This window comes from Suricata suricatta, chromosome 13 (genome assembly GCF_006229205.1).
Source record: "Suricata suricatta isolate VVHF042 chromosome 13, meerkat_22Aug2017_6uvM2_HiC, whole genome shotgun sequence".
NCBI lineage: Eukaryota > Metazoa > Chordata > Mammalia > Carnivora > Herpestidae > Suricata > Suricata suricatta.
In genome coordinates this window covers 7,063,397-7,074,669 of record NC_043712.1, presented here as the reverse complement: position 1 = coordinate 7,074,669, position 11,273 = coordinate 7,063,397, and the positions used below count along the sequence as shown (strand labels likewise).

General features: G+C 48.1%; 1 pseudogene; it reads left to right on the top strand.

The window, feature by feature from the left end:
• The window catches only part of LOC115276960, an 8,999-nt pseudogene extending 3,488 nt beyond the window's left edge, over positions 1-5,511 (top strand).
• Positions 5,512-11,273: the final 5,762 nt, after the last annotated feature.

Sequence of the window (11,273 nt, the reverse complement as noted above, 5' to 3'; positions counted from 1 at the left end):
GGAGTCTCATGTGAGGCCAGTGAGACCTCAGGTCAGCCTCAGATCAGGCATTCTGTCAGCCCTGGCCTGGTCCTTGTGGTGACATCTAGGAGTCACAGCCTTGGGGCTGGAACCCATCACTGACTCCCATGCATAGCCAAGCCTCCATGAAGAAACTCCTTCCCTGTAGGACAAAGCTGGGATCAGCCATGGCAGGAACACTTCTGGTTGCCCAGGCCTAGCCCTCTGGGCTCCACAGCCCCAGACTATAGCCAGAGGTGGCAGATGGTATCATGATCTCTTAAGGATGAGGCTGAGTCCTGGCACTCACTGTGACCTTAAGTTCCCGGTGTCCAGAGTATCAGAACAGAGAGCCCCCCTTGGGGCCCTGGGCCCTCACCCCTTTCCACACAGTGCACATGCATGTCCCCCATGGACACCTCACCAAGATGGAGCAGGCTCAGAGCTCTGCTCTGTCCAGCTGTCTCATTGGTGGCTGGCATGCCAAGCTGGGGTTACTGTCCCCTGGGCCACAGGAGGGGCCAAGTCCCTTAGGGGCCAGGTGAGGTCTGGGTCTACTCTGCCCATGGGGTGTGGAGGAGGGGAGGGGCTGACTCAAGCTGGGAATGATGGGGCTTTGGAATGGTGAGGATTCATAGCTGACAGCCAGGAAAGAATTCTGGAGATGTCTTTGGTGCCCAGAAGGTGCTTTTGTTAAAGCGGGGGGACAGGACTCTGAGCAGAAACAGCTGCCCTTGGGCTGTGAAGAGTAACTGATTATATACCATTGGGGTTGGGGGAGTTAATGTCAAGAGGAAGTTTCTAGAGAGATTTTCATATGCTCAAGAAGACTAGCACATTACTGGAGGCCTAGCTGTTGTTAAGCTAAGCTTGATTTGCCCCCTAGCCAAGCATTACCATGCAGACAGTAGCCAATACCTGGAGAAGTGTGATACTCCATATTTGCCTCAAGTATGTGTCAATGGGCTGAGGTCATATGAAATTTCATGCCATCTGCCATTTCCTTTTGCCTTTCTTCCCCATGTCACTATGGAGGGAGGGAGGGTGATATTTGGTCTCTGGGAAATGGAGTATAGGTTTCTGGAGATTCAGCTATTGATAAGACTCTCTTTTTCTCCTAATGTACTAGGACATAGGTAAACTGATGAAGACTCACATCCTGCAAGACTGTGATCCCTATCAGGTAACTATTTGATTTCTTTGCTTTCCTTTGTTCTAGGGCAGCCAGGAGGACCGGAGCACTGTCACCCAGATCCCACGTGGGAGGAGGGGCATGCTAGCGTGTGTTTTGTCACCAGCTTGCCTTTTGCTCCTTCATCAGGAACACTCCCCAGTAGGCCTTCGGTGGTGGAGGGGGTGGGGTGGGGAGGGGAAGGGTTTCTCATTCTTGCCTGGGCCTGGTGTGGGTCCTTGGGAAGGCCAGGATCTTGGCTCATGCACAGCACACAATGCACTCTGTCTCTCCTGCCAGTATTGTCCTCTTTCAGTGCCTGCCTTCCCCTTCTCTTTAGGGATTCAGAAAGCAGCCTGGGCTCTGTTGATGGGAGACCTTCTCTGCCTTCACCAGGTGCAGGAAAGGGGAGCCACTGCAGGTACCCCTCCCTGCACTCGGGCCCCAGTGAGAAGCTCCAGGGTGTCAGTGGTGACAGTTGGTCCAGATCTGACACCTCTTTCCATGCACAGAGCTAACCAGGGGGAAGATAGTGTGGAGGGAGTCACTGTCTGTGCCAGAGCTGTGGAGATATGGGAACGCAACTTCCCTCCTCCTGGACCTCCTGCTCCTCATCTTGTGTAATCCTGACCCGGGGGAAAGGGTGAGCTTGCCATGGTCTTCAGCACAAGTTGCTGGCAATTGCCTCACACTTCCAGGATTTGGCAAAGGATAAGTGGCTCCACCCTGGAGAGAGCCATTTCCCCCCGAGACCATATATACCATCCCCTAGAAATCTCCTCACTCATCACCTATTTTAGGGAATATCTAGAGCAGAACCAGCTTACACACTTACATGAGTGTGAACAGAGGGGAGTAGATGGAGGATGGCCTCAGGCCCTAGCTCAGTCTGCCCTGGGGTCCCCTGATGGAAGGCACACCCCGTGCCCCCATCTGCACCCAACCTTGCTGACAGGAGCTCCCCTGGTCCACACTCCCTTCTATAATCTTCACCGTCCTTGTAAGCTGGGAGTAGCTTCAGGCTCTCTACATGATGAGGTAACAGGCTCAGGGAAGCCCACTGGCCACTAGCTAAGGGTCACTCTGTCCCTGGCACATTCAAGGCTCCCACCTGGCCTAATGGACTCCAACTCCTGCTGGCTTCATCAGTGCAGCCTGTGTGGCCAGTCTGGGTCCCTGCAGCCCAGTTAGAGGGGCTTCTGGTTCAGGGCCAGGCTGCCTAGTGGTGCCAGCAGGGATGGAGCAGGAGGGACCCCTGGGGCCGCTCCTGGATCTGCCAATCATCAGCCTCCCTGTAGTTCCAGGGGAAATGGCACTTCTTAGGATTGGCAGGGAGGGGATGGATTTAATAAAGAAAAACACAGCCAGTTTAAGATTTATGCCACTACAGGTTGAACCTAGAGAGAAGCTACAATGTCTCTTCTGTCCTGTCCAGGTGAGTGCCACCACCTCTTAGGGGAACATGGAGGGGGGCTATAGGGCTGCCCTGGGGATGCAAGAGACAGACTGACATCATAGCCAATGGGGTGACCAAAGCTGAGAGGTAACCATTCATCTTACCACTGGTTACTCCATCCCTGATTTTATTCCTTCCTGCCACCACTCTATCAACATTTCTTCATCACTTCAGCAGAGACACAAGGCAGTACTGGGGATGGACAAAGACTCTCTCCCAAAGAGAGCAGGGGGGTCCTAGAATGGGAGGAGGATCTCTGGATTCAGCCTGGCATCCCACCTAGGAAGTTCTCAAGGGCTTCGAGGGAGGTCTTCTGTGGAAGTCGTTGGGTCTTTATGAACCAATCTGCATCAGAAGGAGGCTTGAGGCCTTTGTGGAAGGGCTGGTGGACTGAGTCAGAGATAGTCACCTCTTCAAGAAACAGTCAGCCCTCACATGTCTGGCCTAGGAGGATCTGATGAGACATTTGGAGGGATGTGGTGGCCACAGGGGCAGGGGCCTCAGGTACTGGTGAGGAGCGGGTCTGCCTGCCGCCCTGAGAGGAATGATGGTGTGCAGCCCAATGATGGTGTGATCAGTCATAGGTGGAAGATGACCAGAGCGGGGGCAGATTAGGACCTAGATAAGGGAGCCAAGGATTACCCAGCACCTCTGTGTTTCTCGCTCTGGCACTTGGGGATGGGGCTGGAGCATCTGTCATGGAAGGAGCAGAAGAAGAGCAGGTGTGGGGAGATCAGATCTGGGTTCCCAGGGGACCAGATGGGACACAGTGAAAGGTCAGGATTAACACAACAGCTAAGGAGTCTTTGCCACCCTGCAGACTGGAGTCTTGCTGGTGATTCCCCCAGAAGAGGTTACATCAGGATCCTGCAAGGTAAGAACAGGGGACAAGGGCACTCAGGTGGCTCTGTTGGTTAAACATCTGACTTTGACTCTGGTCATGATCTCACAGTGTTTGTGGGTTTGAGCCCCCCGTCAGGCTCTGTGTTGACAGCTCAGACCTGGAGCCTGCCTTGGATTCCTTGTCTCCCTCTCTCTCTGCCCCCCCTTCTCTCTCTCTCTCTGTCTCTCACTTTCTCTCAAAAATTAATGAACATATTTAAAGTAAAGTTAAAATAGGGGACAAATGCTTCGGGGGGGGGCACAGTATGGAGCAAAAGGCACCGAGGGGAAAAGGCCCCGAAAAGGACAGTAGGTGCCTTAGGGAGAGTCTGGCAGGTCAGGAGTCTCAGAGCAGAGTAGGCAGGGACACGCAGGGATGGGTCACTGGGAAAGACCTACACACACCTCTCAGCGGTGGGGTTTGAGCCTCCTGCTCTGGCACGATTGGCTGTCACTCCCTTTCCTACCTAGCTCTTGTCTCCACAGGAACCAGACCTGTGCCCACTGGCTCAGAACTTTCTTCCCAACTGCACGGCGAGCCCACTACTCTCTGGCCAACATTGAACATGAGTCCTGAGTGGGCTGGGTCCTCACGGGCATGGCCCTCCTGGACACTTCACACAGACACCATCCAATGGAGGAAGGGGAAGAATCAATAGTTCCCTCTTCCCATCCAGGGAGGGCTGAGGTCTCACCGTCCACCATGCAGGGTACACTGGAATCCAGAAGTACATCTTATAAGTGGTGGCCACAGACTACAAACAGTTTGCCACGTTGTACTTCAGGAATATTTTAAGTAACCAGGAGTACTTCAAGATCACCCTCTATGGTGGGTCATACCCCCACTGGGACCTGGCTCTTGGCCATGCTGGGGGAGAGGAGGCCCATCGTGCCTAGGACCCAAGGTCCCCTTCACTCTGAGCCCTGGGAGGAGGGAGAGTGGTCTTTCCACAAAACTCCCCAATGAGGAAGTGTCTGAGGCCTCGTTCACGCTTTCAACAATATATAAGGAGCTTTTCCAGCCACTCACCAGCCATCTTGGCCACAGGGAGGACCAAGGAGCAGATTCCTGAGCTGAAGGAAAACTTCATCAGCTTCGCCAAATCCCTGAGCCTTACGGATCAGCACATCATCTTCCCTATCCCCAACGGTAATCCCCAGCTGGGGAGATGAGAAGGGCATACGGGGACTATCCAGGCCTGATGTTGCCTCACTAGGGGAGAGGGGAGAGGAGGGTCGCAGGCCCCTGCTGCAGCTACTGGAGCCCCAGGAGCCACTTTGCAATAAGTAAGACCCTGCTGCACCCAGGGCTCTGATTCCCATGTGTTCCTCCTTCACAAGAGCTTGGTCCTGCCCACATGAGCATTCCACACCAGAGGCCACATTTCCTCAGTCTTCTTGTTGGGCCCCCTCCCCCTCCACCCAGGCCAGTTTCTCCTGGGCCACCTCCCCCTGTGCCCTGGGGCTGGCTCACCACTGACTTGGGAGGCACCCTTGTCTTCAGGCAGCCTGGCCTGGGCAGGTGCCTCCCTAAGGCTGAGGGGCTGTCAGAACTCAGCAGGTAAACAGGAAGGAGGCTTGGTGCCCAAGCAGGAGAGTAGCTGGGCCTCACTTGGCTTCTTGAAGAATGGGTGTCACCCAGGTCTGCTTGTCCTCACGCCTGTCCCCCAGTCCCCTGCCCAATCATACATCCCTCTGCTGTACCATGCCTGAAGGGAACCTCCAGAGCTTCTGTGGCTGGGCCAGCCTAGGATCTAGGGCAGCCCTGGGGCAAGGCCTGGAGGTCAGGGATCCCACAAACACACACCTGCTCATGGTGACCACTCTGTCCCCCACAGATGAGTGCATGGGTAAGTGAGCAAGCATGTGGTAAGTATGGCTGGAGAAGGGAGCTGATGGGAGCCAAGCTGCAGCTGTGAGGGGGGGCCCCAGGTCTGCCCAGCACTGCTGCCCCTTTTCCCTGAATCTCCTGACTCCTTGACTCCTCTCAGGTGCCTTCTGACTCTCTCCACCCCATCTCCGTCTTGCTGACCTCTGCCCAGGGCACAGCCCAACTGTCCCCACCAGCCTGGACTCCACTGAGAGAGCCTGGAGACCTTCTTACTTCATTGCCCATCAGCTCCTCCCCAGGCTGCCCTGCTTATGGAACCCCTCCTAGCTGGCTAAATAAACACATGTCCCCCGGTCCCCAGGCTGTACTCCTTGACCTCTGGGCCCTCTGAGAGGGAAAAGAACAAAGGAAAGGTTCCTATTAGCATCACTCCCAGGAACTGTGGTCCCAGGAAGGGTTGGAGGCCACAGAAGCAGAGTCCAGCTCTAGCTCCCACCTGCATGCCCAGCCCCAGACCAGCAGCTGCCCTCCATTACCCCTGCCTCCTAGCACCGATGGGACACATCTCACACCCATGTTCAGCCACCCACAGCAGGTCCAATGGCAGAGGCCCAGCCAGGGCCAGGCAGTTGGAAAGAGTTGGGGGCCAAGGAGCTGGCACCCCCAGTTCACCAGTGAAATACCAATTTCGGGGTGATAGACTGTTCCACAGCCAAGTACCAAGAATGTATTCTTGAAGACTTCTTTGGTGCAAAAATGAGATTTTATTAAAGCAAGGAGACAGGACCCACGGGCCGAAAGAGCTTCACTGGAAATGTGAAGAGTGACTACTTATATACACTGGAATTTGAGGCAGTAAATTCAAGAGAAGTTTTCTGAGCTTTTCAGATGATAGAGAAGATTTACAGAATCCTGACGGCCTAGATATATTCAAGCTAAGGTATTTTTTCTTCTATCAAAACATTAACATTAAGACAGTAGGGAGTTCCTGGAGAAATGTTCTTCTCTGCCAGCATCGATTATTTGTCCACGTCTGCAGGGTTTCTGGAAATTTAATGTTACCTGCCATTTCCTTCTTGTGTTTCTTCCCCATATTACTATGAGGGGTGATGTGGGGGCTCAGGAAACTGAGTCCATAGGTTTCTGGAGATTAAGCTATTGATAAGTTTGCCTATTTTTCTAATTTACCAAGATATTTGTAAATTGATGGAGATTCATGTCCTGAAGGACTGTGGTCTCTATCAGTTAACTATTTGTTTTCTTTCCTTTCCTTTCTTCTTGGGCAGCCACGACTGCCTGAGGAATGTCACACACATCCTCCTGGGTTGTAGGCAGGGGCAATCCTAGCTTGCACTTTGCCCTCTGCTTCCTTTATGCTCCTTCATCATGTCGCCCATGAACAATTTTATGTTGTGGAAGGTGGAAGGTTGTGGAAGGTGGAAGGTTCTCTTTGCCCCTGGCAATGTGTCATCATTGAAGCAACTGAGATCCTAGAGGGAGGTCACTCTGCTGGTTTCAAGGACTTGTCATTGGGCTGTAGGCAGTAAGAGGATTTGATTTTTCATTGGCCTTAGTTTCCTACATCACCATGGCAAGCACTTAAATGCCTTTTTTTGTTCTCGGGTGGCCAGGAGTGTGTGAAGATTATGTCACATATTCCACCTGGGGTGGGGGGATGTGCCAGCCTGTTTCCCCTCAGCCTGCCCCACGCTCCTCATCATATCCCCCCTGAACAATTTTGACTGTTGAATCTTTAAGGTTGTTGAATGGAGAAGGCCTCATCTTCTGTAGCTTCTTCCTGCTGAGTGGGCACGTAGAGTTGTCCCTACCTATGGGTCAATGTTGGTCCATCAGGAAACATATAGGACAGTCAATGTGTGGCAGATGAATCCAAGGTGGACACCATGCATGAACCTCCTTGAGTGGAAAGGATCATCTGTTGGCTTGAAGCTATTGTAGTGATGGAGTCTTGGCACCAGGCAGAGAGACATGGGAGAAAACAGCAAAATGTAAGTAGAATAACTAGAAAGATGAGCTCAAATGAAAAGGCTTTGGTAGATAACAAAAATCCTCCAGTTGAGGAGTTTACCCAATGACAATAGGAATGAGAGAGATTGTTGAATGTGCCAGTTTGAGTATTCATGTCAGTTAGAAATCCAGAAATATTTTTGTTGTAGTGTGGAATGAAAACACCGCATTTTGTTCTATGAGCATATAAGTTCCACATTGTGCAGTACTCAAAGCGTCTAATACCATTCTGTTTTGTAGCAGCGCTTTATGCATTTGAGTTATTTTAGTGTTTAAAATATAATGGTATTTTGAGAGTCATTTAAGGCCTTACATGTGTAACAGGTGGTGTATAGCCATCATCTCAATTCCGTTTTAGGGGTGCCTGGGTGGCTCAGTCAGTTAAGCCTCTGACTTCGGCTCAGGTCATGATCTCGCGGTTGGTGGGTTCGAGCCCCACATCGGGCTCTGTACTGACAGCTAGCTCAGAGCCTGGAGCCTGTGTTCGGATTCTGTGTTTCCCTCTCTCTCTGACCCCCCTGCTCATGCTGCCTGTCTTTCTCAAAAATAAATTTGAAAAAATTCCGTTTTATTTAGTAAGCAATCAGGTAACTAAAAAGAGGTACCTTTATAGAAACAAGAAAAATACAGGTTAATGATTAGCGTAGATGACAAACCCAGTGTCTCCCAGCACTTTCAGTGAGATTTTTTAGTCGTTAGACTTGGAGCACCCTCGGATGCTTGTGAGAAGAGGCCACAGGAATTCTTGTTTGTAACTCAAATGTCTGTGGTGATCCTTTTGAACGGCCCATCGTAGATTAGCACTATTAGTAGTCATTGGTAAAAGAGGATGAAAAAGAAAGGTCCACCCATCCTAAGAGAAGTTTGAGTTCTTCCACAGGTTCACAGGAATACAAAGGCACTTAGTTTGCTCATTGAATTCCTGGGAAGGGGGTCCAGGTTCTATTTTAGATATAAGAGTCCATGAAGTATGCCCTTCTAACCTTATTGCAGTGGGATTACATAATATGACCCAGTAGGAGCCCTTCCATTTTGGGGTTAAGTCCTCTGTTGTATTAGACTTTCAAGCCTTTAAATAAACCAGGTATTTTGGGTTTGTACGGAGTGGGTTTCTAGTAACTGTCAGATCAGGTGTAGGGAGTATATGTAGGCATATTTAGAGATTTAGGATTAACCCAGTCTTGAGGGGATAATAAAGCACTATAGTCTTTATATATTCATAGGTCTACAGGGAGAAAAGTCTTTTCATACAATTGTTGGGGGGAATCCATCCCATTTTCCAGTTATATAAATAATCATATATCCATGGGTCTTATTATTCTCCCCATGGAATAACAAGCACAGATTTTTTTTTTTACAAGCACAGATTTTCTATACATGAAATCTTGCAACAATTTTTCTGAAGTTTACCGCAATTTGTCTAGTATAGGCAAACAGCAAACATTTAAAGACAATCAGAACTAAAATTCACCATCCAGAGAGCTGTGGTACGGAAACGCAGTTTTTCTCTCTAAGAACCCTCATTTCCAAAGACAGCCAAATCAAAGCTAGATTGTTTACAACACAGGTCCAGTTTTGACAAATTTGGCCTAATGATTTATATAACCTCAGCAAGAATAGTGATTGATCCTAAGGATCCTTTAAAGTTGGAAGGGGCGCCTGGGGGGCTCAGATGGTTAAGTGTCTGACTTGGGCTGAGGTCATTGTCTCGTGGTCTGTGAGTTCAAGCCCTGTGTCGGGCTCTGTGCTGACAGCTCATACCCTGGAGCCTGCTTCAGATTCTGTGTCTCCCTTTCTCTCTGCCCTTCCCCTGCTCAAGCTCTGTCTCTCTCTGTCTCAAAAATAAAAATAAATAAAGTTTGCTTTGCTGGAAATGTTTATAAGCAATCTCCACATTGAATTAGAGACTGAACTAATTGGCCCCTCCAGGCCAGAAGCTAAGCCAAGTACTTCTGTCAGACAGCCTGCAGTATCTGTAGATTCGGGCAAATTCCTCTCCATGAGGTCCCTGCCCCTCCCGGAAGTCACATTCTTTACTCATCTGGTGAGGCTGCTGGGAACTCTGGAATCACGGTATCAGGCCAACATTTCCCAGGGACTTTATTGGCTCCATGTTCCATAAAGTCGACCTTAAAGCCATATGATCATATCGGGTCTATGCATTTCTCTCAAATAGGACATTCCAGTCAAAACCTTGGTAAAAATAAACAGTATTTTCAATGGTGTCCTGGCACAAGGAGAACTGATTCTCACTGAACCTATGCAGATAAGCCTGATTGCTGTGGGACATGTACTCACTGAGATGCTTTGAAGTTCAGAAGGTTCAGGTAGAGAGAAAAGTTAAATGTTTCAATTTATTTACAAAGGTATATTTTTATCACATTTCTGTATATAATAGATATATTAAGAGAATGTTTCCTTAATTGTAAGAGGAAACATTAGAGAACCAGCAATGCTTCCAACAAGTCACAAAAACGATAACCTTTCTCGTCAAGTGTAGTCCCATATTACTAATTGTTGTTCAGTTCAAATGCAGCTTTTTAGTTCTGGAAATTCTTACCCATTTTAGTTTTAGGGTTTTAAATACAGATATTGCAACACCTGAATTTGTCCTAAAAGCCATTTTTATAAATCTCCTTGAAGACAAAACACGTTTTGTAAGAGACTAAGTGCAATAATTATAAGTGACAAAACTCAATAATGGACGTGGTTACCAATCTGATGAGCGTTTGTTATGATGCACTTGACAAGGAAATTCTTTCTGTGATACATAACACTTGGATAAGCAGAATGTCAAGGGACAACTTTATTACAAAAACATATTAAAACTTTAGGAATGCACTGGGGCGCCTGGGTCGCTCAGTCGGTTAAGCCTCCAACTTCGGCTCTGGTCATGATCTCACAGTTGGTGGGTTCGAGCCCCACGTCAGGCTCTATGCTGACAGCTAGCTCATAGCCTGGAGCCTGTCTTTGGATTCTGTATCTCCCTCTCTCTCTGACACTCCCTGCTCATGCTGTCTCCCACCCCCTCTCAAAAATACATAAAAAACATTGAAATTTTTAAAAAAGATTTGGGAATGCTCATATCTTTGAACAGTTACACCATTTACCCAAGAATATAAACCTAGGTCTGCCATTATTTAACAGGGCTTTTCATTTACCATTACCATACCAAATAAAAAGGGTTCATTGGTCCAAAAAGACTTCTTTACAATTTAAATCCTGGGAAGTTTGTTAAACCTTAGAAAGTTTAGAGCACATTTGAAATAGGATTCAGATCATTACAAATCTTAATGCTTTAAATTACTTGTTTAACCAAAATGGCAATAAGAAATTCCAAAAGCAAATATAAAGGGTTATATAGTTGTTAGCAAAACTTAGCTCCTTTAAGAGAGAGAGAGAGAAGCTTTAACTTAGTGATCAATGACCTGATAAAGATGAAACATAAAGCTGTGGTTTTCCCAGCAGACAAAAGAGAAAACAATCCTTTGTGTATATATATATATTTATCAAGAGCCAAACAATCCAAAAAAAACTTTGTTTTGAACAGAGAGAAAAGCAGAATTTCAACCTTATACCAGTGTACTTTTAAAAGTACATTCATTGCAACTTTGTCTGAACCACACATTAAATTCCTATCCAAACGTTTCCCATCACAAACCTTCCACAACTTTCCTTTGCATTCAAATTTTCTCCCAAACTATTTTTCTCCAAACCAGTCTCATTTAGGACAAAGTTACTGTCTTTACCTGCAACAAAAAATATATTTCCATTACTTCTCTCTCTTTTACACATTCCTACTGTTTACATATAGAGTTGCTTTCCTTATTTCCATCAGTCTTAATTATGTTTAGCAGAATTTTGACTCTTAGAAACCTTAGTCTCCCGTGGAGACTAAGTAGTAA